This window comes from Canis lupus, chromosome X, assembly GCF_011100685.1.
Source record: "Canis lupus familiaris isolate Mischka breed German Shepherd chromosome X, alternate assembly UU_Cfam_GSD_1.0, whole genome shotgun sequence".
Lineage (NCBI taxonomy): Eukaryota > Metazoa > Chordata > Mammalia > Carnivora > Canidae > Canis > Canis lupus.
Window position 1 is genome coordinate 23,945,121 of NC_049260.1, and position 27,765 is coordinate 23,972,885.

Genomic DNA, 27,765 nt, shown 5'->3' on the forward strand with positions numbered 1-27,765 from the left:
AAAGTCTTTGTATTTCTTATTCTGAGATTATAAAGGTAACCTTTCAATTTATTATTAATAGAGTATTTGGAAGCCAGATTCCACATTAAGTCAATGAAAGGCTATTTGGGTAGACTACAATGTGGGGAGGGATCCCATTTTTCTGAAGATAGTTTGAGATTATAGTGTGGGTGGTGAAGGGAAGGGTACTCACAGTGTGTAGAGTCACAGACTCAGCAAGAATGTAACCCTGCTGGCTGCACCTTCTTTTCCCCACAGGGAATCCCATCAAAGCAAGAAGGGGTGAAGTGGCTGAGAAGGGCCAGTGCCAGTGGTATGTGACTCCAGGATCTACTGAAAGAAGTTTGCATTGCAGGTCCATTTGTAGATCTTGATCTACACATCAGAGACTCAATAGTTAATTTTACTCACTAAGATAAAGGTCTTATTTATCTGATTTTAACAGATGTAATAAAATTATTTAAATTAATCTTTACCAGATGGCTCTCTTATCCTTTACATCATTTCATACATTTTTTAATCTATAAAAATGTTGGTGGTAAATAGAGAACATGATGTAAAATGTCAACTCTTTCCAACAGGTTAGAGTAGAAGATGGTTTTGTTTAACTGAGTTGTGCAACATAAATACCAATAGCTGAGCTTGGCATATAATATTTATGGAATAACTCTGATTGTAAAGCTTTGCTTCTCTCCATAAGATTTAGGCATAGTTTACAATAAGGACTATCATGTTGAGCTAAATAGGGTTTAACATTCTTGAAGTGTTTTTATGCTGTGGTTATCTGACTCTATGAGTTAATTTGCATTGTGTTTAACCTGTCTCTACTGTCCATGTCTCTTTTCACATTTTTGTTGATAATGTCTAGTCCCATACTTACATACCAATACATTTTTCTTAGAAGATCTATTCTATGAAATATTATAAGGGGAAAAAAGGATAAGTTTGGAAAATGCTAAATCCTGTGTCTTCTACTTGGATTTTCATAATGGACATAAAGATAACTAAAGGCTCTGAGAAGTCCTGCAGGTAAAAGAAAAAAAAAAAAAAACACTGAAGAGTGTTTAACCCAGTGTTCTCTGGATGTATTGGATCATGGAGCATGCTTTTTTTGCATAATGTCTTGTTATATCTCACAGAATTTTGGGAAATGCCAATTTAGACATCTAACGCAATCACGTAGACTCGAATTTACCTATGTATTTCTAATGAAATGAACCTAAGTACATAAAGTAAGGTTTGCAAAAAGTATACTACATTTCTGTTTTCTTAAATAGAATTCATTTCATCTTTCCACCTCACCTGGGAAAACCTCTTGTTCACCTTCATTCTATTTCTTTTACCATAGATATTGTTGTTTCATGTAACTAAAAGTTTATTTTGCTCTCACTTTCTGTGTGTTCAAAGTGGGATTATTCCTCCAAAGTTCCAGGTAGGTGAGAGGACAGATTTCCATTCTTTCTCTATTTCCAGTTTAACAGAGGGTAAGAAAAAACAAACATTAAGTTTCCATATTAAAATAATATGAAAAAAAAGAATATGAAAACATTTAGACCCTTACATAATTGAAAAAGCATCACTTACATTCAACTTTGGCTTTTACATGATTATATCCTGGGCCCTGCCTCTCTCTTTCATTACATAGCACTCTCCATCTAGCCCGATAGGCCTTTGATTCACTTTCTGCCTTTGGGCCTTTGTCCTTGCTGTTCCTTCTCCCAGTATCTTTCCTGGTCCTTGCTGTTCCTTCTCCCAGTATCTTTCCTGCTCTTCATACTGACCATTCCTTGAAATCAAAGCTCTCAGATTAAATGTCAACTCCTTAGAGAAGTCTTCTCTAACTACCAGACCAGAGTATTTACCTAGTCCCTCACTACAACCAGGTAGTGCAACCAGTACAACATCACCCTATCTTAATTCTCTGCATAGCACCTATTATTATTTGATGTTTTATTGTTTATTTATCTTTTGGTTTCTCCCAACCAGAATCCAAAAGCTCCATGAAAGCTGAGATATTATCTATCTTAGTCTCCACTGCTTCCCCATTTCCTAATACAGTGCCAGGAAAATAGTCTAGAATCTACAGATAATTGTTGAATGAATGAATGAATGAATGAATGAATATTTGCCTTTTCATGCTTTTTATTTTCTTGCTTATTTCTTAGTCTTTCTTTCTTCCTTTTTAAAGATTTTATTTATTTATTCATGAGAGACACACAGAGAGAGACAGAGACATGGGCAGAGGGAGAAGTAGGCTCCATGAAAGGATCCCAATGTGGGACTCGATCTCGGGACCCCAGGATCACGCCCTGAGCCAAAGACAGACGCTCAACTGCTGAGCCACCCAGGCATCCCTTTCTTGGTCTTTATCACTGGAAATTTCAGTCACCCTTTGCAGCCATTCTATGCATTATTTTCCCCCTCCCCCTGGTCACTCTCAACGCCATTCCATAAAATGGGCCATCTTCCTTTCTTATCTCTAATTCTACAGTTTCTCTGAGAGTCTGAGTTAATCTTTCATGTCTCTTTATATTAAACTACCTTGGAGACTGTTCTTGTCTATACTTAAAGTTTACATATATGGCAAAAAGCCTTCTATATCCTCTCCTTTGACACCTATAGCTTAATCTCATTGCTAACTTCTCTGCTTTGCTGTTGCAGTGCTAGCAAAACATGCCAGCTAAATCTTGTTTTCCTGTTGTTCATTGTCTATTAATATTGTGTCATAAGGCAGACTAGGTACATTTTAGGGCAAGAACTATGCCACATCCTTCTTTTCTTTCTTCTTTTCTTTCTTAATAACGCCCAAGGCATTTTCTACCATATTTCAATGAGGTTCAGTGAATAAATGCACTGCCAAAAGTAGACAGTGTCTAATGAAAAACAAAGCATCAGTATTAATTAATGCCAAAAGTAGACAGTGTCTAATGAAAAACAAAGCATCAGTATTAATTAATGGTCCTGGGCAGCCCAGGTGGCTCAGTGGTTTAGCGCCACCTTTAGCCCAGGGTGTGATCCTGGAGACCAGAGATGGATTCCCATGTTGGGCTCCCTGCATGGAGTCTGCTTTTCTCTCTGCCTCTCTCTCTCTCTCTCTCTCTCTCTCTCTCTCTCTCTCATGAATAAATAAATAAATGAAATATTTAAAAAGTTAATGGTCCTAAATGAGCCCCTTATATTATTTATTCACATTACTAAGATTAGGAAGGAAGAATTAAGTGGCAGATCTCTATACAATGACCCCTTCTTGCCTTTGTTTTGATAGGGCTGCTTCCTATTATGGTTTTTTTCCCCACAATTGAGACATTAAAGATATCTATCTATCTATCTATATATATATATATATAGATAGATAGATAGATATAGATATATATATATAGATATAATAAAGATATATATATCTTTAATTTATAAAAGTACTATAAGAATACCAAACCAAGTTGAGAAAATAAAGAGATAAGAAAATATAATCCACAGGTAAAATGTCTTCTTAAATATTTTTCTTTCTTTAGTGTTTTGAAATTAGGATGTATTACTCTGATGCTCTAGGATAAAAACAATCTTCCTAACATCTCTTATATACAGTATTCTGCTCTGGCTTTTATTTGCCAGATACAAAAATCATTTAAAATTATTATTACCTGAAAAATTTGTTTGTAATGATCAATTAAAATAATACCAAATTGCAACAAATAAAAAATAAAATTATCTTCCCTGGTTATATTAAATGCATAATACATTTAGGCTTCTAAACTATAAAGATTTTATTTGTTTAAAAATAAAAGGGAGACAAATAGAATCCAGTAACAGCAATATATATTTCATCACAAAAATTTTGTCTATTTAATGATAACATTCACTTACGGTTTTTATTAATCAGTCAGAAAAGCAATCCCATATGAAAAAGCAGAATATAGCTTCATCACAAAGTTTGTGAAAGGAACCATAGAACCTATAAATGTTTTTTGTGTGTTTTCGGTAAATGTTACTTGGGTAAAATGCAATTGTGAAGTGAATTGATTCTAATCACAATTGTTTTCTGTGAATGAAGTCCCCAACAAAACTCAATCAGTATTCAAAGACTTTTAAAGGATTAAATTCCATCTGTGGTTGAAGATCAAATTTTAGAGTACTGGTAAATATTAGTTTTTGACTCTGAGTATCTTAAAGAATAATTAAGTCATATTTTGAAAAGCCTATCCCTTTAATATACAAAGATTTAGTATCTCTGCAAGCAAATATCTAGTGTGTAGTGGGCTTATAACTTACCAGTGAGAACTAAAAACATGTGTAGGAAAAAATGGGCTATAAAATGCTTAAACTTCTCTCTCCAGGAAAAAATAGACTAGCCAAATGATCAGTTTTCATTCCTTTCAGAAACAAACACAACACATCTCTAACTTCATTAGTTACCTAGGGGGACATGGGGAAATGTGTGTGTGTGTGTGTGTGTGTGTGTGTGTGTGTGTGTATGTATATATATATATGAAACATCTTTGCTTTTTGGGTTGTGGCCCTTATGCTAAACTTATCCCCTGGGTTTTCTTATATGGGTCATGCCATAAAAATATCCATTTCAGGGCTTGTCAGGTCAGAATCTCTGAGAGAGCCATTATACTGCCTATGTATCTTTTGTCCTTGTCAAATTATGATGTTTTCATTCATTCTCCTTGTACAGATCAGGGAGAGAATTGTTAAGTGTGGCTAAAGTTACAGATTGTGTTGTACCAACTACCAAACTTGAATTTATCACAAGGGTATTCTGTAATGGCCTGGCACTAGGTCAAAGCTGTTTTCAGTAAATTGATTGATGTTACTCAGTGTGTCTCTTGCAGCAAGACAGACAGCATCAGGCAGGAGACTTCAGGAAGGCTAAAACCTTCTCAGACAATAGTGATATTTAAAGTGTGGCTTTATCCCCTGTATACATTGCACTATGTTGGTAGACATGAGAATGGAAGAGAAAGAGAAGATTGGACTATTGGTTCAGGAATGGCTTTTTACTCTTTCCTTCATACTTTTTATCTCAAAACATGAGAAATCTGGCTTTGGGGGATTGTGCCCCTGTATTTTAATGACACCGCAGAGGAGCAGTTGCACAGTCCTGTGTTCAAACAAGTCCTGGATATATATCTATTTCTTTGTCATGGATTATTTAACAGTCGCTGGAATGATTTTACATATCCTTTAAGTTAACAAGCAGTATGAAAAAGAAAAAAAAAAAAACCTTTGAGGCTGCATTTAGAAATTCTTTAGTGTCAACTAGCACTGGGGACATTTGGTACTTCTTTCATTTCTTGCTGTGATGTCCTGTTACCACAAAGACCACAGGCTTAAACTGTTTCCCTTCAACTGTATAAGGGAAAAAAATCATTTGAACGTTTCATATATTTTAGGAAGAGTTTAAATAATAGGGTCAAATTTTTCAAATTTGTACATGTCACTTGCTCCTCATCCATGCTTTTCTCTAGCGTCAGTTTTGTTCTCCTTTAGTACTTGTCAGTTAATTGTGAATATTTGCAGCAGGATTAGAGAAAATGGTTCTTCTACTTCTTTTTTCTTTTTACTACACCTGAGATGAATGGAAAGAAATCTCTTTAAACCATATATGATATTGTGTGTTTAATTTCCACTCTTTTCAACTTATCAGGGGGTGAAGACATTTCCAAAACTTAGGTCTCCTTATTTCTTGCAGCATTATTTTTCTTGAAAGCCCGTTTTATTTTTAGCCAAAACTTCCTTTGACAAACTGGGACTGAGTCTTGCCAGTCCTTAGACGTTAGTCCTCATCACTCTCTTTTCCACTACCCAGAATTACCAAACACACACGCACACACACACCCCAAGGTAATTTCATCTTCTGTGCCTACTGATTATCCCCTTTCTTCATATAGTCTGTTTTATTCCCACCATTAGACCTACCCCATCTTATGGAACCCTTTGTACTCACATCAAACCTCAAATCTTTTGTTATCAATTCTGTGAGACTTTGATCTATTTGCCCCTAAATAATCTCTCCCTTGTCTGAACTCTGAATTTATTGTCTGTAGCATAGCTCGGAGTATTAAACAATATCCTTGCTTTATTTTGTGTAGCTGCTGATCTTCCCCTCAATTCCTTACACTTCTTTTCTAGTTCCCAATGAATCTAATCCAATGGTTTGGATTTAGTTTTTCAATACCAAGTAACATCTTTAAAGATCGATTCTTGCATATTTTGCAACCTTTCTTTAGAACATTTATGTCACCATGAATGAACGACAGTTCCTCATCATGGCTGTGGAGCGTTGCACAGAATTTCAGCTAGAACATAAATAAATGCCCTGCTCTAGTCTGGCATCACTGGGAAGTCCTACTTGCAGGTGAGCAAGAAGCAGAGTCTCTCTAAGTTAACTTATTACTTGAATATCTCTGAGGATATTAATGATGAAAAGGAGTGGCCAGAGGAAAGACTTTTCCCTTCTCAATTGCAGCAGTGTGACTAAGTGACTTCTGGTAGATCAAATAGACTATTTTGGGGATTCCTGCTCACCCATCTCCTCTGTGTTTTCAGAGCTGCTGTAGAGCTGTTAGAACAGTGAACTGATGCTTTTTGACTTGCCAAACAGTGGGAGCTTTCTATTTAAATAGTTATCCCTTAGAAGAGCTATATTAGGGAGCTCAAAGGGAAGGATTTAAGGGCCCACACAGAGTAGAGAGGCAGCAGATCAGCCACCTACTGGGCCCTTGTTCCTTCGAATGCTTCAAACTACATATTTGTAAGGCTGATGGCCTCTTGCTCACCGAACTGTATGCTCCTCACCTGCCTTTTTGTGTTTAGCAAACACATGGGAAGGGCAACTCTTCACTGCTTTGTACTTGTCTCTCATTGTTCTAGATAAGCAACACCACACAGCCAAGTGGGCAGAGATCCAGGTGTACTGCTGGCACCCAGGGGATATGATCATAGGAAAAGATCCTTTAGGGGAAGGAGATCCAGATTTAACACGTGGTTATTTTCCATGTGACAAATTTTAAAATGTCAGTAGACCAAGAAACCAAAGAAAGCAATCAGAATATCTGTTTTACACCAAGAATCCATATAGATGCTTTCTCATGCCTTTATTGAGAGGATTCATTCAAATTCTAACTAGTCAGACTAGCAAATTTATTCCTTTGATAAGGGAATCAACTCCATCAGGTAAAGAAATTGGGATTATTTCTCATGCTTTTAAGCACATAAGAACTTTATTACAACCAGAGATCATTCATGCTCTACCATTGCTGTTATAGTTTATTGTTCCTGTGACCACACCATGGAAAACAGTCCTATACCAGGGAAGATACAGAAAATATGAGTTATAGGTGGGAGACTCACCACCCTGCCAGATAAAGGTCTTTTTCTAAGTCTCATTGAAACCTAGCATTCAGAAGTAGGCCAGAAAATAGGCCTACCTTTTCATTCAGACATCCCTTTTTGTATTATCATTAAACATCTCCTAGGAGGCAGCTAGTCCTATTGTGGGCTGACAGATTATTCCACTCCATTTTTTTTGTTATACATACATTCTTATGAATTATTTTAAATATAAAAGATAGAAAAATAAGAAAATATTTCAATATTAAGACTGAACAAATGTTATATGTTGTTGAATCTTCTCCACTTTCTTTTTTATTTTTTTTTTTGAGGAAATGAAAGTTAAAGGTATAGCTAAAGCCCTCCTTTTCAGCCCCTCTCTTTACTACTTGATTTCTTACATACTTTTTATATACAGAGTTTATAATCCTTTCAGAAGCTAATTTATTCCTCGACTCCAGGACCATCTCCTGACTTCCTTAGGTACTCTGCAAAAGGACATTTCAGAACAGTACTAACCATAACAGGTGTCCTCCTTAATCTGGTCTCACTGGTATGAAAATACTTTCCTTTTTGAGAAGGACACTTCAGGTTGCCTGTTCCAAAGGACAGTGATCTCTAGCCTAACAGCTCTGAAGTGTGGAGAAACCGTTTATGTGCTGCCTAAAACCATACACAACTGTCCTTCAGACCTTAGTATTTTGGTCTTAAGAGGCCCTGATCAGTAATGATCATTTTGCACTACACCTGTTTTTTTGTTTTGTTTTGTTTTGTTTTGTTTTTGGTTTGTTTTTAGTACTTTGCCATCAATACCTTGTTTAACTTTTCTCATCTCTTGCTTATGGATCTACAGAATAATTTAATAAAATGAAGTAAGGTAGATTGATCACAGGTTTAAGATCACACTTCAGAGTATCCCGACTTTATAATGGATGCTTATACTCTTCCCACTCCCTGGGATACATCCTGCTCCCTTAGCTTTGTGTCTCCCCAAATCAAAATATAGAGCAAAGGTGAAGAAGTAGAAGTTGGCAGCTATGTGGTTTGGGTATTGAATTGTTCCCACATCAAAAGATTTATGAACTGTGCATTTTAAACAGTTCTCGGTTCATGACTCTCTTTAACTAAATTGAAAAAGCAGATGGGGAGGGTGAGGAAAATGTTAAAGAAAATGGCCTTGACTGTTCAATCTAGTGTTAAAGGTAAAAAGTTTAAGTCGGGTAGGTTTAAGGCTTATACTCTTAAAAGATGAAAACCTCAATTTTAAAGGACAAAATGAGAGGGTAGGAAGTAAATCCAAGGTGGCAGGTTTACCAAGTCTACTTTGCTGCTCACTAACACAGCTCTTCTGAGAGATAGCAATTTAAATAGAAAGCTCTCACTGCTTGGGAAGCAAAAACATTAAGACATTGCTTTAACAGCTTCACAGAATCTGCCATTTCATCCTGAATACAGTGCTAAGAAATGAGCAGTAATCTCTGGGGAGGGAACAGGGGCCCATAGCCAACACCTATGCTCAAGTCTGTGCTTTTTACACTTTTAGTTTCCATTTTCGTTAATCAGTATTTACCAGGTGACAGTCACAGCTTCTGTGGTTTTTGTTTTCTAAAGATCTTTCTGTTGTTGGTACTTCAGACTTTCAATCATTTCCCTGCCTATTTCTATGCTATTTCCTTTTTCTTTATGAACAACCACATGAAGTGTACCTGATTTCTAGGGTCAGTTGCACATTGGAAAATTGGCATTTGTTATTGAATCTTGGCATTTAAAAAGAATACTCTGGCACTCCCTTACTTTACTGGATTGTGTCATTTCTTTTGTTGCCTCCTTTTAAGCAACACTCTTTCAAACAACTGTCATTTATAGGTTATCTCATGCTGTGGAACAAACCACCACAAAATGTAAAGGACAAAACAACGGGCTCACTAGTCTGGGCAGTTGTTCTGTTTGTGCTAGTTGAAACTGATCTCTCTGGCGCTTGAGCATGTATCATGGTCAGTTACAGGTTGCATGGCGGCTGGCTAATCTAGGATGGTTTCACTCTCATGTCTGGAGTTGGCTGGGTCACATGTCTGTCAAAACTCAGCAGGCTGGACTTATCTTCCCCATGGTCACAAGGTCCTGAGAAAGAACAAAAATGAGCATGTGAGGTCTCTGAGTCTCAGAACTGGCATATTGTGTATTCCACTGCAATCTGTTGGTCGAAATGTTTACAAGGTCAGTCCAGATTCGAAGGGAGGGGATATAGAGATATAGACTCTTTCTCCTTAGGGAGAGGAATAGCAAAATCACATTGCGAGAGGTATGGATACGGGAAAAGGCTAAGAATTATGTTTTCCCCCCCACCTGCTGCACGTTCTTAGCTTTTCCCATGATTTAGCCATGTCAAGGAATTTTCTTTCTTGGAACAGCTATTTTGATCTACAAGGAATATTGATCCATCATACTTACGAAGAAAATTATAACACAGAAGGATTATTTAGGTATCATAGGTGTTCTCGAGAATGAGAAACACTGAAGCCTTCAGCAGATGAGCCCATTTATTCTTAAGTGAAGCATTTTTACTCCCCCAAGAAACAGCCATAGTTCTGTTTTCATCAGATTAAAGCAATGCCAGGTCAGATGCATGAAATTGCATGAAGAATGCATTTGTTTATTCTGTATCACATATGGACACAATCAATACCTTGATATGGATCATATAGAGCCTCTGAATTCACCTCTACACAAACAGATCTCTGGTTGATGAGTGTTTTTTTTTTTTATAAACTTGAAGTTGACCTTTAGCTTTGTATTATCTGGTCAAAAAAAATCCTTAAACCTTTAACCTTTCCTTTTCATTCTTATTCTTTAATTAATTAAGATGTTTGGAGGTTACTGCTAGTCAATTCTCTTTCTGGTGCCATTTCATCACAGAAGACCACCAAATAAATGTGGATATTAAGTAATAATCTTGTTTTGTAAAATTGAAATGCTTTACATGAGATTACTAAATAGCGCATGATCTTTGAGAGGTTATCTTTCAGAAGACAAATTTAGTGAGTGTGTAGCATGAGCACGTGGTTTATTACACTCTGCATAGCACACTGTGTGGGAGAGTAGCAGATTTAATACTGTGGACAAGGGAAATGTATACAAAGAGAATGTGCCTTTGTTTTTTGGCTTTGCTATAGAAATATAAAGTTTGAGACTTGAAAGAACTTAAGGGATTTCCCAGTCCTGTCCTGCCTGAAACCTCCAGTTATGAATAACACATTGCGTTGAAAGAAACCAAATCCATTTCTAAGTGGCTTGTTGACTAGTCAAGACTGGAAGTGTTTGAGCAAAAGCTGATTGACTATGGGGGAGCTTACTGTGTGCCACCATTCTTATCTTCATGAAAGATATGGTATATTAAAGAGATGGACATGTCAATCACAACAAAATATGATACATGCTAAAATATAATAGACACATACATTGGAAACACAGAATAAAGTGGATTTTATTATCTAGTTTAACAGGCAGAACTTAGGGATTGTCCACATAGGTGGAACCCTGGAGGTGGTAAAGCTAAAGATAGTAGTTGCTATCAATTGAAATTTGGAATATCTGATAATTAGGGTTACTGGAAGCATGCCAAAACACTCTCTGTGGATCCACAGTTTTCCAAGACTAAAGTCACATCCATTTTCTGAGATCAAATTCCATCCTTGGCCCATTATGGAAACACCACCTGGACCTCAATGAATGACTGCCAAGAAGCCCTTTAACGATAGGCATAGATGGCAAAGAGAGGCTATACATTGGCCAGAGTGCTTCCTCTGCAGTTATCCTATCCAATGTGTGGCAGGTTTGAACAGCATGATGAAGTATTATTTTAACATTACACATAAACTTTATTCTCCTCTGCAGCAAATTGCCTCCTAATTTTTTTCAGTTATCTGATGTGTTAAAGATAGACAAAACTCAGTTTGTTAATTCTAGGGAAATTATTGTCACAGCAGGGAGCTGTACCAAGGAAGTCTAAAAAAGCAATGACAACAATACTAGAAACTGGAGGGAGAAAAGTCATAAACTTTTCTCTTTCTTTTCGTTGCTGATTTGTAGTCAGTGACAGCTCTGCTCTTTCATTTGTTCTCCCATCCATGCCCCCCATCATTCTTGGTTTTATGTTTCTTTCAATTTCCTCTACCTTTCTTCCCAGATAATATCTATTTCCTTTTCCCAAGCCCTAATTCACCTCATTCTACCATTCTCCTACTGGTGTAGCTAGCTTATACAATCCAATCAGGACGCTTCTGATCAGTTCCTTCCTAGGATTTACTTGATCATCTTCAAGAAGATAATTGTTTAACCTTAGAGATGGGGTGAACAAAAGGGCGAAGCAGGCTGTGCACACGTTCAAGCCTTTCCTTCATCTTGCATCCTTAGGCTTCCAGATATAACCGTCTACACCCCCTCTGCCTTCAACCCCTATAGACCACCCCAAGTTTCCCTTCTTCAGAGTGGCCCTGGGTTGTTCACAAACTGGTCCCAGTACACAGAGGTCAAGGAGAGACCAAAGAAAAAGGTGGACCAGTCCAGATTGATAGCTGGCAAGTTTCATAGGCAAGGGAACTTCCCTACAAGGCTTATCTCAGGTGCTGCAAGATGAATAGATCTCCACATCCCCCTAACTGGTTAGAAGCCTAACTGGTTTCAATCACATATACCATCCAGAGGTCTCAACAACACATTGCTCTCTCAAGGCTGAGTCCTTGAAAATGACTCCAGCTTTGGTAATATAGGCAGAATGTACATTTCAAGGACAAGAGAGGAGTTGAGGAGCCTCTGATGGCCTAGGTACAAGTCCTGGCCTCCTCCAACACCCTGCTCCTGATTGATCCCTCTTTTCTCATTCTTTACCTTTTCCCAGTTCAGATTTCCCATTCTTCTACTGCAACCGATCTATTCTAGGAATTTTAAGGCTGTTAAAAATAATTTCCGATTAAATTCATAATAAGCCAGGAGTGAATTATTTCAGATCTTTGGGAGGTACTTTATAAATAGATCTGTTAAAGACAAAGAAATTCTGATTGAAATTATACATGGACATATTATGTGGGGTCATAGGTGCTTCTATGAATTAATTCACAGATGCTTATTAAATGCCTTCTTTCTACTAATGGTGAGGAATCCAAACATATTCTCTTAGGGAGCTTATAGTTGAGTGGCCAAGATAGGTAGTGCTATAGCTTGAATTGACCCATAAACAAGGCTGCAACAAAAGTTTAGATGCAGGTTTATTTGGGGGAGCAAAAACCCAAGAATCTTCAAGTTGGGGATGCACACAAGTCAAAGAAATAGAAGGAAGGAAGGGTATGTCATTGAACTGGACTCAGTCCCAGTGGGAGCCTCCTGAGAAACCATCTAGAATGTACCTTGGGCTTGCTGCCTCAGACATCCACTGGCTGTCCCCCATGGGTCACAGACTGTTCCACCTGTTGTTCACTCATTTGTATTTCCACTCTTTGGAATGGGTCAGTTGGTCCCTGAAATCGTCCCACTAAGTGGTGGTAGAGAATGCAATAAATAAATAGTGCCTGTGAAGAAAGACCCTCCCAGGCCACACCTGCACACAGCTGGTTGCTGCATCAACAGCTAGAATAAAAGGTGAGCCAAAAAGATACACAAAGAGCTCAAGCCATAGCTGGTAATAAGATAAAGTAGAGAAATACACAATTGCAAACTGTGATAAGTGCTGAAGAGTAAATGGTGTACAACACACTCCAAATAGTGGTACACACCATGGGGTGAAAAACCCCTTCAAACTGTTATGGCTCCTTGACATGATCAAATGTTTGTAGTGCTACTAAAGCAAAAGATGTTGAAGATTAAAGTCAATTTTTTGGTTTACTAGTTAATTATGTGGTTCCTAGATAGATACTGAATCCCCAAAATCTTTAGGCTTTTTGCCAGAGTAACTTTTTTTCCAGAAACAAGGCATGTCAAAACACTATTTCAGATAAGGGACTTCTAACTGTCTCAGGCCTAATACCTCCCCAAACTACTATACTAAAGGCCTTATCGGGAGGCCTATGTACCCTTGGGTTTGTTTCAAGTGGCAAGCGATGGAGTATAGGTTAGAAGTCAAGAGAAAGTACTCAAAAGGCTGATCTAATATTGGTGCTGCTTATGATATTTACCACTCTGTGCCTTAGTTTACTATTTGTGAAATGGGAATAACATTATTACTTGTCTGCCCAGGGTTGGGTGGGGTGATGATTAAGTAAAGAAACTCAGATAAAAAAATTTTAAAACAATGCTAGGCATATGGTAAGCACTCAGTGAGATATTATCAAAGGTATTAGTTTGCTAGGGCTGCCCATAACAAAATACCACAGAATCGGTGGCTTACATAATAGAAATTTACTTTCTTGCAGTTGGAGGTGGGAAATCCAAGATCAAGTGCTGATAGGGTTGGTTTCTCCTGAACCCTTTCTCTTCAGCTTGCAGATGGCTTAGGCATTCTCACTGTGTCCCCATGTAGCCTTATCCCTGCACACACCCGTGATGTCTCTTCCTCTTCTTATAAAGACACAAGTCATATTGCAGTAGGACCCTATTCTTAGGACCTCATTTAATTACCTATTTAAAGGCCCTATCTCCAGAAACAGTCACACTGGGGTTTAGGGCTTTCACACATGATTTTATGAGGGATGCAATTCAGTCTATAATAGCAAGTGTTGTAATTTTTACAAGAAAATGTCATTCCTTAGAACAAAGAAATGTTTAAACTTTTTGGTCCTAGGACCCCCTTAATAATCTTTAAAATTACTGAAGACACCAAAGAACTCTTCCTTATGTGGGTTATATCTACCAATTTTATCACATGAAACATCAAAACTGAGAAACTATAAAATATTTATTAATTTGAAAGTACCAATAATACCTCCCATAATAAACATAATTTTCAGAAAAATAATTGCACTTTCCAAACCATACATTGTTCACAATGAAAATGAAGTAGAACCATTTGTGTAACATCTACTAGGCAATTCTTCAGTGGACCAGTTCAAATGTTTTTCTGAAATGTCTTGCTGGAGCAGATCTGTTTTACTGCTAAAGAAACTTAGCCTACGTCTTTTTAAAAAAGATTTTATTTATTTATTCATGAGAGACACAGAGAGAGGCAGAGACACAGGCAGAGGGAGAAGCAGGCTCCACACAGGGAGCCGGATGCGAGAGTCGATCCCGGGACCATGCCCTGAGCTGAAGGCAGATGCTCAACCGCTGATCCCCCCCAGGTGTCCCAGCCTATGTCTTTTAAGTGAACTTCATCCTAATGTTCAAAAGTTCGGTTGCAGGACGCCTGGGTGGCTCAACGGTTGAGCACCTGCCCCTGGCTCAGGGCGTGATGGGCGGTCTCAGGATCGAGTCCCACATCGGGCTCCCTACCTGGAGCCTGCTTCTCCCTCTGCCTATGTCTCTGCCTTTCTCTCTCTGTGTCTTTCATGAATAAATAAATATAACCTTTAAAAAAAAGTTTGGTTGCTATTTACAGCTTAGGACTGCTGCATTGAGAAGTTATCCTCCACCGTCATCATATGAAACAGACCATCTTTTTACTCTTGTAGATGGTAATTCACTTTTTAATGACTGCATCAAGCCAAGTTTTAGTAGCTAATAAAAAGTCCCCAACATTTCATTGTTTTCACTAAAAATACTAAGTATTTAAATTTTTATTTATTTATTTATGATAGTCAGAGAGAGAGAGAGGCAGAGACACAGGCAGAGGGAGAAGCAGGCTCCATGCACCGGGAGCCCGACGTAGGATTCGATCCCGGGTCTCCAGGATCGCGCCCTGGGCCAAAGGCAGGCGCCAAACCGCTGCACCACCCAGGGATCCCCTAAAAATACTAAGTATTTAACGATCAACTTTTTTATGGAGACTTTTGGTTACAGGTGTGTGAGTTTACATATTCCTCAAGGACAGAAATAAGTCGTGTCTATTGTGTTTTAATTTCCCCAACTCCTGCCAGGTTGAATTTTACAGAGTTGGTGCTCAATAAATGATTTTAGAATTGAATTTAACAGAAGATACACAAACATTATTTTACATGGTAAAGACTCTGTCCTATTCCAACCTTTCTCATTCTTGAATTCTTTGTTCTGTTTTTCTGTCATTTTTATCCTTTCTATTTTTCTCATCACTTTTGAAGTCATCTTGTCTCAGTCACTGTGTTTATTTTTTTTCTGTTTATTTTTTAATTAATATTTTTGTTCTCAATTTTAAAATTCTTTTTATTGTATTATGGCCTTTCTACTTTTCTCCAGATATTTTCAAATGATTGTTGGGAGACAGTTTTCCATGTGCCTTGACTTTTCCGCATTTCTTGTGAGAAGATGTGTTGACTGCTTTTTTTTCTGAGCTATCTTCTCTGGACTATTTTGGAAGATAGAAATAGTATCTCCCTTTAGAGCAAAGGACAGACATGCTTATTATCAACTATAAAAGATTTAAGTTCCCTAAGATTAAAGTTCTTTTCTTATAATGTGCCTCACTGCATACATAGATATCATCTGGTCCTCTTCATGTCAGTCTGTAGTAATTAAGGTTTAGGGAACTAGCACAAAATGTGCTACTTCTTTTGCCAAATTTAATAAACCATTCTTTATCTCTAACCTGGGAACCTCACGTCTTCTGTTAGCATCTGTGAAACTGTAGCAGGCTAACTTGTGAGCTTGCAACTATAGTAAAATCTAAGTACCATTACAGTTCTTGACAATGATTTTGTATGCATATCTGCATATCTGTTGTATATACATATGGATTGAAATTTGCAGATAAATCTTCCGGGTTACTTTTATACCATACCCATTTTATCATTTCTCTGTGTGTGTGTGTGTGTGTGTGTGTGTGTGTGTTGTGTGTGTGACTTGGCAGGCATGGTTATCCACTGACACTGTGTCTTGAATTATAATTGTACTTGTTTTTCATATCACACCGGCAAGTTTCCTTCTCTGGTACAGTATCTTCCTGTTGTCCAAGGACCTCTTACTCTCTGCTCATTGTCAGAATCATTGTAAGGTTTATAATGTCCATTAAAAGGAAATTATATTATTTTTAGTATATTCATCTAAACTAATCAATCTATCCATATCCTTTCTCTAGCTCCAAAAGCATTAGCATGGTCATTCTTACCCACAAAGTGATGTTCATCAACTGATGTTTGAACGTGCCATTTTTTATCCTATCTGGAATGCCATCTCTATCGTCTGTGTATATATAATCTTCATTTCTTTCAAACTTACTTTTTCTACAAGGGCTTTTGTGAGTAATCCCAAATACTTTAGTCATCACGCATTTATATATTTTATTAGTTTACTAAATTTACTGAGTGCCTACCATAAATTCTGAGCAAATCAGCAGAGATCCCGAATATCATAATGGAAGTTATATTTTCTAAATTAACATATACTTCAGTTGATATATGTATATTTGGATTTGAAGATATATCACTTTTTTTTACATTGCCTCCTAATTGCATTGTAAATTCTTCCAAGGCAGACAGCTGTGTTATTTTTTTCCTCAACTAATAATAGTTTAAGCATAAAAGGGCTTTTCTCTCTCTTCAGGCATGAAGAAGACAGGGCAAGCAGTCCAGCAGTGTAATGATTACATCAGGGACTCAGGACCCATCTGGTTTTCTGCTCCACCATGGTGGGGTGTAGAGTTCATTCTCAGGATTGTAAGTGGCCTGATCCACCTCTGGGCATAGTGACTATGTTCAAGGCAGGAAGAAGGGATACCACAGAGAACAAGGGAAATCGTTAGTGGTCAAAATACATTCCATTTGAGCCTTGTCAGTTTCAACAACTCTCAGAAAATACTATATAACAACATCTATGTGCACCTCATTGATCAGAACTGGGTCAGTCACTACTTCTAGCTAGCTGCAAAGAAGTCTGAGAACAGGAATACATTTAACCAAGCATTTGAACACTCTACACAGTCTAAGGATTGTTGTTAAGAAGAGGACAAGAGATATTGGCTAGAAACTAGTCATGTTTGCCACATAGATATTCAACAGTGGGACAGAGGTTCTTGAAACCACAGGATAAATATAAACCATCTTCTTGGGCCTTCCTTTTGTTAGAAGATTTGAAGAAAAGTTCTGTGTAGAACAAGTACCTGATAGAATACAGATAAGAATTGGATATTTAAGGTTGAAAATAAGCAACATCTGGGCGCCTGGGTGGCTCAGTGGTTGAGTGTCTGCCTTTGGGTCCTGGGATCGAGTCCTGCATCAGGCTCCCCGCAGGAAGCCTGCTTCTCCCTCTGCCTAGGTCTCTGCCTCTCTTTGTCTCTCATGAATAAATAAATATAATCTTTAAAAAAGATAATAAGCAACATCAAAAAAATATCTCATCTACCATACTCTCCCTCTTTTTCCTGTGCTACCATCACACTGGTCTCTTTCTTTTACTATTCCAATCATAGCCCTTTCCACTCTGATTCCTCTGCCAAGAAGCTCTTCCCCTAAATCTTAAATGGATAAGCAGATCTCAACTTTAAATTTAAAAAAAAATCCTCAGAGAGATCTTTCTTATCTAACTAGATATAAAATAGCCTCCCAGTCACTCTCTGTACCATTAAGCAGTCATATTTTCAATTTAGTTTTTATCATTACCCTTTTACTCTGTGCTCTCCATCCCAAACCCAAGAGAATGTAAGTTGCATGCAAGCAAGTGAGGTTGGATTTCTGGTTACTACAGCAAAGGGTAGAGGAAAAGGTGGGCTGAAAGGGTACGAAATGGGGCATAAGAGGTGTTGGATAGAGCATACTAGATTTTTAACAAGATACTTTAGCATGCTTCAAATTTAATATCTGAACCACCCTCTCTTAGAACATCATGCCTAAGAATATCAAGTCAATAGGATATTGGATATTTTCAGAGAAAAAAGCCAAAAGGCTATTCTGATTGAAAATCAATATAATGTTTGTTGAAAGCATCATTGGGCTTGCTTTGCTTCCTCTTTTTGCTATGCACCTGTATTTTTGAAGTCTTTTGCAGAATGTCAGATGATGAACAGTAGACAATTAGGTTGTGAAAACACTTGATCACATTTTAATCAATGAATACCTTTATAAGACACAATCTTTCAATTCTGTCTTCCCAAAAAATATTTTTTAAAATATATTTTAAGGCCATGTAGATTCTATGAAAATAGTTAGCTCTTTTTGCTGATATCTTAGAATACCTTTTAGAGTAGAACTGGAAGGTACTCTATAGAGCAGGACATACAATAACCAATTTCATGGAGATAAGAAATTCCTGGGTCAATGATTTGATAATTCTTAAGCACAATTTCTACAAGGGAAGTGGAATTTTTGGAGAAAAGAATTTTCCACAACCTTTTAACCATCATTAAAGACTTTTTTGGTATGTATTGTAAAATTATATGCCCTGTCCAGAAGCAGTGATCTAAAATGGGCTAAAGAAGGAAATATGGGTTAGTAAAAATGGAATTAATCTTCACAAGTCAGAGAATGGAGCAGTCCTAGAAGAGTGGTCAAGTGAGTTGAATAGAGTCCTCCATCAACATAATTCAAAATTGCCCTAGCTTCCCAAGAGCATTTTCATGTTTCATTTCTCAAGTGAAAGATCTACCCTGTCTTATCTCAATCTTTCTGCATTACTTATGCCCTTGTTAGGTTCCCTTGTAAATCTATTGGCTGAATATTCACTGCTCTGGAAATACATCTACTAATGAGCTTGATCCAAACAATTTTGGCAATAAGACAAATATAGGCATGATTGTGTGTTTGCTTTCTCGCTCAATTTCATTTCAGACCTACTAGATAATCAATACAATATGGGAAAATGACATTCTTGTGAGGGAGAGCTGAAAACATTAACATATTTACGTTACATGTTTAAGCATAGGACTAATCTAGATGTAGGCATATCACACAGAGTCCTACTATTGCATTGGTCGATTCATTAGAGTGAATCCATATGGTCTGAAATACATGGATAGGTTTTGAAAATCTTCTTTAATATGCATACAAGAAGAGTCCTCTTAGGAATCAGACTCACTCTAAACTGTGTCTATTTTATAGGAGTTTTGTAACAACAATGTGATTACATCAGCATTTTTCTTATAGATGACAGCTGTGGCTAGAAAGAGCCTGGTTTTGGTGTATACACCGACATAGCTTGAATCTATTCTCTTAGTACTGATTCTGTAACCACAGAGAAGTTAATCAAACACTCTCACCCTCAGATTCCTCCTTCATGAAGTGGACTCCTCTCTTCCTTATAATTATGAAAATTGAAGGACACATAAAACTTTTTAAGATAATGTGTGGCATGGCAGCAGTGCTCATTACATATTAATCTCTTTACCATTCTCCTCCTGGGAGAAATGAGTGATTCTGAATTTGTAATTTTATTGAGAAGAAATTTTAGAATTATATAAAATGCAGTATTGCTTATATATCCTTTCATTAGTCCCCTTATTATCACTGAGTATGATATTTGCATTACATAGTTTAGGCATGATGTGTATCATTTGAATTTAACTAAAAATAATATTCCTCTCACTATTGTCGCTTGTAACTCAATTACCTGTCAGCTAGGTTGGAAGTGGTGGCATTTCTAGGAATTTTGAACTTGCAAAATAATAATACTAATAACCCCCTTAACTCACGTTAATTTCCAAATAACCAGATCAATAATTGGATTGACTCAGGGATGATCAGTCACATTTATTCCTAAAGACAGAAAATAAAAGTGTCTGTGGGAGGGCAAACCCACCTTAAGTTCTGTGTCTTAGCTTGGACTCTCTTAGAAGCCTACTTTGATCCAAGGATTCCAGTGCAAGAGATTTAGGAAGGGCTTCCATGAACTGCCAGCGAGGGATCAGGAAAACAGAAGAGGAGGGCAGCCTGGGTGGCTCAGCGGTTTAAAGCCGCCTTCAGTTCAGGGCCTGATCCTGGAGATCCAGAATCGAGTCCTGTGTCAGGCTCCCTGCATGGAGCCTGCTTCTCCCTCTGCCTGTGTCTCTGCCTCTCTCTCTCTCTCTCTCTCTCTCTCTCTCTTTCTGTGTGTGTGTGTGTGTGTGTGTCTCATAAATAAATAAAATAATATCTTAAAAAAAACAAAAGAGGAAAGTCTCCTTTAAGCAGGAGTTCAATTTCAGATGATGTCCCACAGTCAGCTTGATCCTATGATGAGCCCTGGAGCATAAATTTTACCTCTGAGTTTGTCCTGTTTCAGGGCATAGGAACTATTCTTTTGTAATCCAGAACCAGTCAGTCACAGATAGGCTGCCTCAAGGAAAGTAAACTCTCAGGAACTTCTAGTTCTAGGTTTGGTTGAGACAGCTCCAGTACCCAAGGTCAGCTCTCACAAGAAGTTGCAGCTGTAAGGTCTTATCACATAGCATAGTATGGAATGGAAACCATCCCCTGGTAAAGGGGATAAAGAGGATCAGGGCAGACCCCTAAATGTGTCCAATACAATCTTTAAGGCTCTTTGCATCTTCTGAATCAGGAACACACATATATGGGCCATCAGAGTATTATTAAGTTGTAGTAAGGTTGGTTGTTTTAGTAAGTAGACAGTGTCCAAATATGGTAGGAATTACCTTAATTGAATGTTGCATAGTGTGCATAGGCAATTTCATTGTAAGGATTCTCAGTAACAATACAAATATATTGATAACTAGTATCATCTTACTAGTCAGTATTTAATATATATGTTAAATATATATATAGTGTGCATGTGCCAAACTATATACTAGGTGGTTTATATACCTTTATTTCTTACTGAATTGTGATCACAAGGTTCATTTTAGTTATGAGGAAACTGAGTTATCAGAAAACTTTTTAAAAGCCTAAAGCTAGTAAGTGGCTAAAGTAGACCTGGATTCATAAAGTAAATCAAAAACTTCTGCTCCTTCCAACGAGCTAAACTTTACACTTTAATTACAGTAATAGGATCTGTGAGATAATAGGAGCTACCAGTATTGGTTATCTATTGCTGCATAATAGACTATTTTCAAATTTAAAACAAGAGCATTTATCATCCTCATAGTTTTGGTGGGTCAGCAATTCAGAAACAGCATATCAGGGTAGTTCTGTCTTACTTTCTCTCCAGATGTTGTCATAAAGGTGTTGTCTAGAGCGGTAGTCATCTGAAGGTTTGACTGGAACTGGAGGATCTACTAACTGGAGGCTCACTCACATCATTGGTAAATAAGCACTGGCTCTTGGCAAGAAGCCTCAATTTCTTGCCACATGGACCCCTTCATAGGACTGTTTGGGTGCACTCACTAAAGGCCAGTTGGTTTCTCCCAGAAAGACTGGTTTAAGACAGGGCAAGTTGGAAGCTGCAATATCTTTTGTAATTTAGCCTTGGAAGTCACATGTCACACATACCATTATGTTCATGACATCCTATTGGTTTCAAGATCAACCCTATTCATTGTGTGAGGAGACTTCACAAGGATAAGAAGAATACCACAAGGTAAGAACCACTTGGGGCCCTCTTGGGGGCTATTTACCCTACTTTAACCTGTGGCCCTCCTGCTTTCCTCCCTGAAGATTTTCTAAATACTTTGTTATACTCACCCATAAAAAATTAAAAGTAGCAAAGTAAAAAAAAAAAAATTCTTAAACACATTAGTAGGAAATGTAGATACTACAGAATATTTAGAAGGAGATCAAGAAGAGGACTTACATCACATGCCAGTCCATGGAAACAAAATTAAATTTTCTTTTACATCTGGCTGCTTTCCTTTCCTAAAGTCCCTCTCTTCAGCTGCCAGCTATCTGATTTCTCTTTATCTCTTTCCCACTTAGCATCCAAAATCTCCTCTCTTGTGCCAAAAAATTCAGCTCTGATCCTGAGCTTACAAACACATTCTTGGCTAAACAAAATCCTGACAGCCATTCTTACTTTCTTTAAAATGCAGGGGTCTCTGCCCTATCATGGAAAATGATAGAGCAGAGTGGCTCATTGCTAAAAGGCCTATTTTCTGGGGTGGAAGGAGATAAATAATTATGTTCTCTAGTCCAGAAAATAAGGTTTTTGTCCTAAATGTTTTATGTATATCATGCTCTTATGTTGTCCAGATCCAAGGAGGACAGTGGTCCTCGAGCCTCTTGTGGACCAGCAGCTATATCTGTTAGAAGCCCCAGCTTTCAAGTTTTTGCTATTGAGTTTGTTGCATCATTTTTTTTAAAGCAGGCTCCACTCCCAGCATGAAGCCCAATGTGGGGCCTGAACTCACTACCCTGAGATCAAGACCTGAGCTGAGATCAAGAGTCAGATACCTAACTGAGCCACCCAGGCACCCCTTTATGCTTTCTTGTCACGGAGTTCTTAACTACCTAACTCTTGGCTTGTTTGTTTGTTTGTTTATTTTATTATGAGAGAGCACACACAAGGTGAGGGGCAGAGGGAGAATCAGTCTCCCTGCTGAGCCCGACATGGGGCTCAATCCCAGGACTCTGGGATCATGACCTGAGCCAAAGGCAGACACTTAACGGACTGTGCCACACAGGTGCTAACTACCTAATTCTTAACCACCTTAACATCCTATCTTATTTAGAAATATTGTCATGACCTCTGTTTATCCATTTACCTGATTCAATAAGGGAGATGAAATCTTTGCCCTTAAAGAACACAAGCAGTTATGAGTGGATGCTACTAAAGGGCTCTAGCTTTGCTGCACTCATTGATGCACAGCCCATCCAGTACCTTGTACTCAGCAGAGATGGTTCACATGTCTGTCATTTAATTGCCTCAAATTGACTGAGGTTCCCTGGATAAGGGAAGCCATGAGAGTGGAGGCTTCTTTACTGTATAATCTCTGTTAATGAACTCTACCTTATACTTTGATGTTCACCTTAATTTTCTTAAACTGGAAAAACTTTTGGCAAATTCCAAGGGAGATCATCATTGAAGCTTCCTAAGTTCAAGCTATAAGTCTGTGGGCATTAACAAAATAAATCAGTGACTTCTTTGCCCTCTCACTGCTCATACTTTAACTTGGAGACCATCAAGTTATGACTATAGAATACTGATACAGGTTTTAAAGGAATGAGTTTAATTAAGCATGTTTTATACTGCATTTTTGTATAAAGCCATAAAATATGAAATATATTTATTGATTATGTAGTATGAAAGGCTGAAAATGAAGGGCTATTAATGAGCTAAGAAGAATGACAAGGAATTCAGTTTCAAGGGTGGTGTAATCTTTTTAGGAGAAAATTATGAGTACACAGAGGAGGTAGATATGGGCAGATATTTTCAGAGGCAATTTCAGATATAAATCTGAATAGAGGGATAAATGATGAGAGGGAAGGCTAGAAAGGAGTTTCCTCTGGATTGCAGGTCTTGAGTTGCAGGTCAAACTCAGGATTTGATGCAATAGGCAGTGAGTGAGCCACTGAGGATTCAAAGAGTCATAATGAAAATAGTGCTATTGGAAAGATTAACCCCATTCACCATGTCCATGAGAGATTAATGAAAGGAGAAACTACAGGAAGAGTAAGTTAGAAAAATCTCAGAAATTTGGAAATGAGAGAGAAGAATTGAGCCCATGAATATTCTGATGCAAATTAATGTTCTATTTTTTTCTTTGCAGCTCTTAAATCTAGGCTTTGTGCAGTATGAATTGAAAATATGATAATGATATTGATTTGTAGAATCTCTGATTCCTCTTCTACCTCACTGGTGTTTGTAAGTCACATTCTGGTAATTTTACTGAATGCTGCATCTGTCTTTGTAAGGTTATAAAACAATGAAGCTTTTAAAATGGCCTCAGTGAATGCATATAACCTGTGAGTGTGCTGTGCTTAGAATTACTGTAAAAAGGACTTTAAAAATTCACTTAGACAAACTAGACAAACTAATACGAGATGTTATGGTTTAATTAATTTAAAATGATAGTATAATCATAGTACCATATTTATCCTTTCTAAAGTAATTCCAGTTGCAGGTTTGTTCTATACAAAGTTGTATCTTTTACCTTTCTAAAGAGCAAGGAAATGTGGCAATTCTGAATATACATGTGCTTGCTGAAAGCAAAAAAAATTGTTGATTTTCTCCTCTGTGGGACAGAAACAAGTCAGATGGATATAAATAGAAAATCCTACAAGCAATACTTTTAGAGCACTTCTTAGTAGCAATTTCAATTTGTCTCTAGCACTATTTGTATTCCCAATTGTTACTCCTTCCATTTCATAATTTTTATTCTCAGATCTTTCCATTTCATATCCCAGAGATAACATTTGCTCAGACATAAAAATAACATTTAGCTGTCTTTGCATGGCCCTTGCAAATTTCTCTCTCACTTCTTGTTTCCCCTAGTTCCTCAGTAGCTTTGAAAAATACCCAAGTTAGCTGAATTGTAAACTGAATGACTGTGACATCTTCACAGTAGCATCATTCCAAATGACTACTGGATAGTTCCAATTGACGGTAAATAGTCTCTTCAAATTAAACATGCCTGAAAAGTAATTGTTTATCCTTCCACTCCCACAATTGATTTTCCTCCAGCTTCTCTACTTAGTATATGGCACTGCCATTATGTGGGCGCCCAGGTTAAAGCTGATGCTGATAATTTAAAGAAATAACAATAAAAATCTAGATATTTTTTATTCTTCTCATTCCCTAAACCTCTATACAAGTATATAAGTCTCCAGAAACTTATAAATGCAAAATATATCCAAGTGTAATCATTTCTCTCCTTTCTTGCTGCCTCTACTTTACCCTTATCTGCCTCCAGCACCCCTTCAGGAATCTCCTCACTGGTTTCTGTTCTACTGTCTGCAGTTTGTAGTGTCAGCTGTTGACTCCCCATAAGAACACCAGAAAAAATCTGTTGATCATGCAAATTCAAAATTTTGGATCTGTTACAGTATGGGAGAACATAACTTGACAGAGTCTTAGTAGGAGCTCAAAATTGGGAAATGAGGGTAAATTATTTTTTTATTGTAGTTTAGGGCTTGGGCTGGGTGAACTTTAGGTGGGTCTTGCTAGGCCAAGACTAGATGATATTGGAGAATTTATTATAGAGTAGCTCTGGATTGGTGGGTACCTTGAGAAAAGGGTCTTGAAGTGAGTCTTGACAAAGATGTTGCTGAGTTGGTTCTTTTAGAAACAAGTGTTTCTTAGAGCAATCATCTAGGTTATTTTTGCTTGGAATAAGTATCATTTAAAATAAGAGGCAGAAAAGTATTCCTCGTTCTAATTTCATAGGCAGAATTATGTTTCACAAGTATTTAGACTTAACACAATTCCTCATATCCCTGTTTATAATCATTGGAAAACCTCCCGTTATAATCAGAATAAAATCCAAACTCAGATGAAAATATCCTAGATATGCTGTCCCTTGCCTTCTTCCTACCTTCAATTAATACTGTTTCCCTCATTATATTCCAGCCACACTAGCCTTTCTCCTCCTTGAATAAGTCAAGCTCATTCCTACCCTTGCTGGTTGCTTCTCCCTGGAGTGAGTCTGTCTTTCTTCTTATTCATTCATGTCTCCCTCAAATATCTCCTCTCATTTAAGTCAGCTCATGAATTCAACATCACTTCATGATGGTACTCACACTCATCCCTATACAAAATTATGGCCTCTACAGTCAGATAGCCTGGGTTCAAACCCTTGCTCTGCTACTTAAGTCTTAAGTCTTATAGGACCTTGGGCATATTATTTCGATTCTCTGTGCTTTAGTTTCTCTCTCCATAAAATAAGAAGGTGATGGTACTTACCTCATAGGCTCTTATGAAGTCATAAATGAGTCCAGCTTTGTGGAATGCTGACTCCCCAAATATCAACAACACAACCCATTGTAAAATAACAATGGTAGGAGAGAACTTAACTAGAATTTAGTAGAACTTTGGTTGTGTCTCTAAGTGGGGAAGGCCCAGTCAGAATTTATTGAGAATTGGAAGTTTGATTTAATAAGGCTTTCTTTAAAGTGAAGATTTTATTAGGACTGGATAAGAATCAGGACATAACAATCTGGATTGGTAGAAACAGGAAACAGGAATTTTAAGAGAGGGTTTCAAAGAATCTTAGGATGTAAGCACTCTGTTGATTCTTTCTTTTGAAGAGTTGATGGGTCTTTTGGAAAGTCTGTAATGATCAATCAAATGATCAATCAAGCTATTTTCCTTGACAAGAGACTTGGAAAAATAAAACAATAAGGTTAGAATAGCAAGGTCACATTGTTGTGGATATGTAACAGTAGGCAGCTTTAGTCTTCAATGTCTATTATGGGAGAAGATGGTTTTGGTCTTCAGCATGTAAAGCAGAACAGTGCCTGGTATATAAGAGATTGAGAAAAGGTAAGTTTTAGGGATGCATGGGTGGCTTAGTGGTTGAGCATCTGCCTTCAGCTCAGGGTGTGATCCCGGGATCTGGGATGGAGTCCCACATTGGGCTCCTTGCAGGGAGCCTGCTTCTCCCTCTGCCTCTGTCTCTGTCTCTCTATCTCTCTCATGAATAAATAAATAAAATCTTTAAAAAGAAAAAGTAAGTTTTAGAGTCCACTTATTATCTTCATATAAGCCACAGTGGTGCTAGAACAGTGCCTGACACAAAGTAGGTACTCAATAAATCATTGTGGAATGGATGAATTTATTTATCTGCTTATCTGTCTCCTTAACTATTATACCAACTCAGTGAGCAGAAACACATCTACCTTATTAGCCACATTATTCCAAGAGTTTGCAGCAATACCGGGCATACAGTAAGCACACAACTTGTATTTGTTGACTATATTAATAAACTTTTGAGTATCACAAAACTACCTTGAGCATAAAACCAGTTCCTAGTTTTTTTCACCTCCACTGAAAGGTGTGGATCCAGAAAAAGAACAGAAAATAAAAAAAAAACACATAAAATCAGTTCCATTTTAATGTGCATTGGGGAAATGCTAGTTAAATAAAGTTAAATAGGATTCTTTCCTATAAGGCTTCTCAGATCCTTTAATATGCTAATGTACATTGTGAATTACTAAGAGGGGAATAGAATGTATACTTGTTTGATCAGGGAAACTTTTTTTTTTTTTTTTTGCTTTTTTCCCCCCCTCTGGAAACATTTTTTTTTTTTTTTGCATCTCTGGGAACATGACATTAGTATTATTTGGGGTATACTTTGGGAAATGGTATATTAAGCAGTTTTAGGGATGCCTGGGTGGCTCAGCAGTTGAGCATCTGCCTTAGGCTCAGGTGTGATCCTGGGGTCTTGGGATTGAGTCCCACATTGGGCTCCCTGAAGGGAGCCTACTTCTCCCTCTACCTATGTCTCTGCCTCTCTCTCTGTTTCTCATGAATAAATAAATACAATCTTAAATAAAATAAAATAAGCAGTTTTATCCCCAAAGTCAGGGATACCATCATTGGAAACAAAATGGGACTCACTGGCAGTGATCCTGTGTG

General features: G+C 37.5%; 1 protein-coding gene and 1 long non-coding RNA gene across 23 annotated transcripts in view; one reads left to right on the plus strand and one right to left on the minus strand.

Moving 5' to 3' along the window:
- Positions 1-27,765, plus strand: part of IL1RAPL1 (interleukin 1 receptor accessory protein like 1) — a 1,348,418-nt gene that overhangs the window by 32,112 nt on the left and 1,288,541 nt on the right. For 20 of the 22 annotated variants that reach the window (XR_005386214.1, XR_005386215.1, XR_005386224.1 and 17 more), the window contains one exon: positions 259-475. The exons of the other annotated variants lie outside the window; for them this stretch is intronic. The gene's annotated coding sequence lies outside the window, so the exon portion shown is untranslated. Of the gene's footprint in view, positions 1-258; positions 476-27,765 lie in introns of those variants that run through there. 22 annotated transcript variants of the gene reach the window in all.
- On the minus strand, positions 220-26,069 carry LOC111094666. Its single transcript, XR_005386228.1, has 4 exons — positions 25,805-26,069; positions 9,262-9,456; positions 1,303-1,463; positions 220-375 (listed from the first exon to the last, which is right to left on the minus strand). It is a non-coding gene; the product is annotated as an uncharacterized LOC111094666 (long non-coding RNA).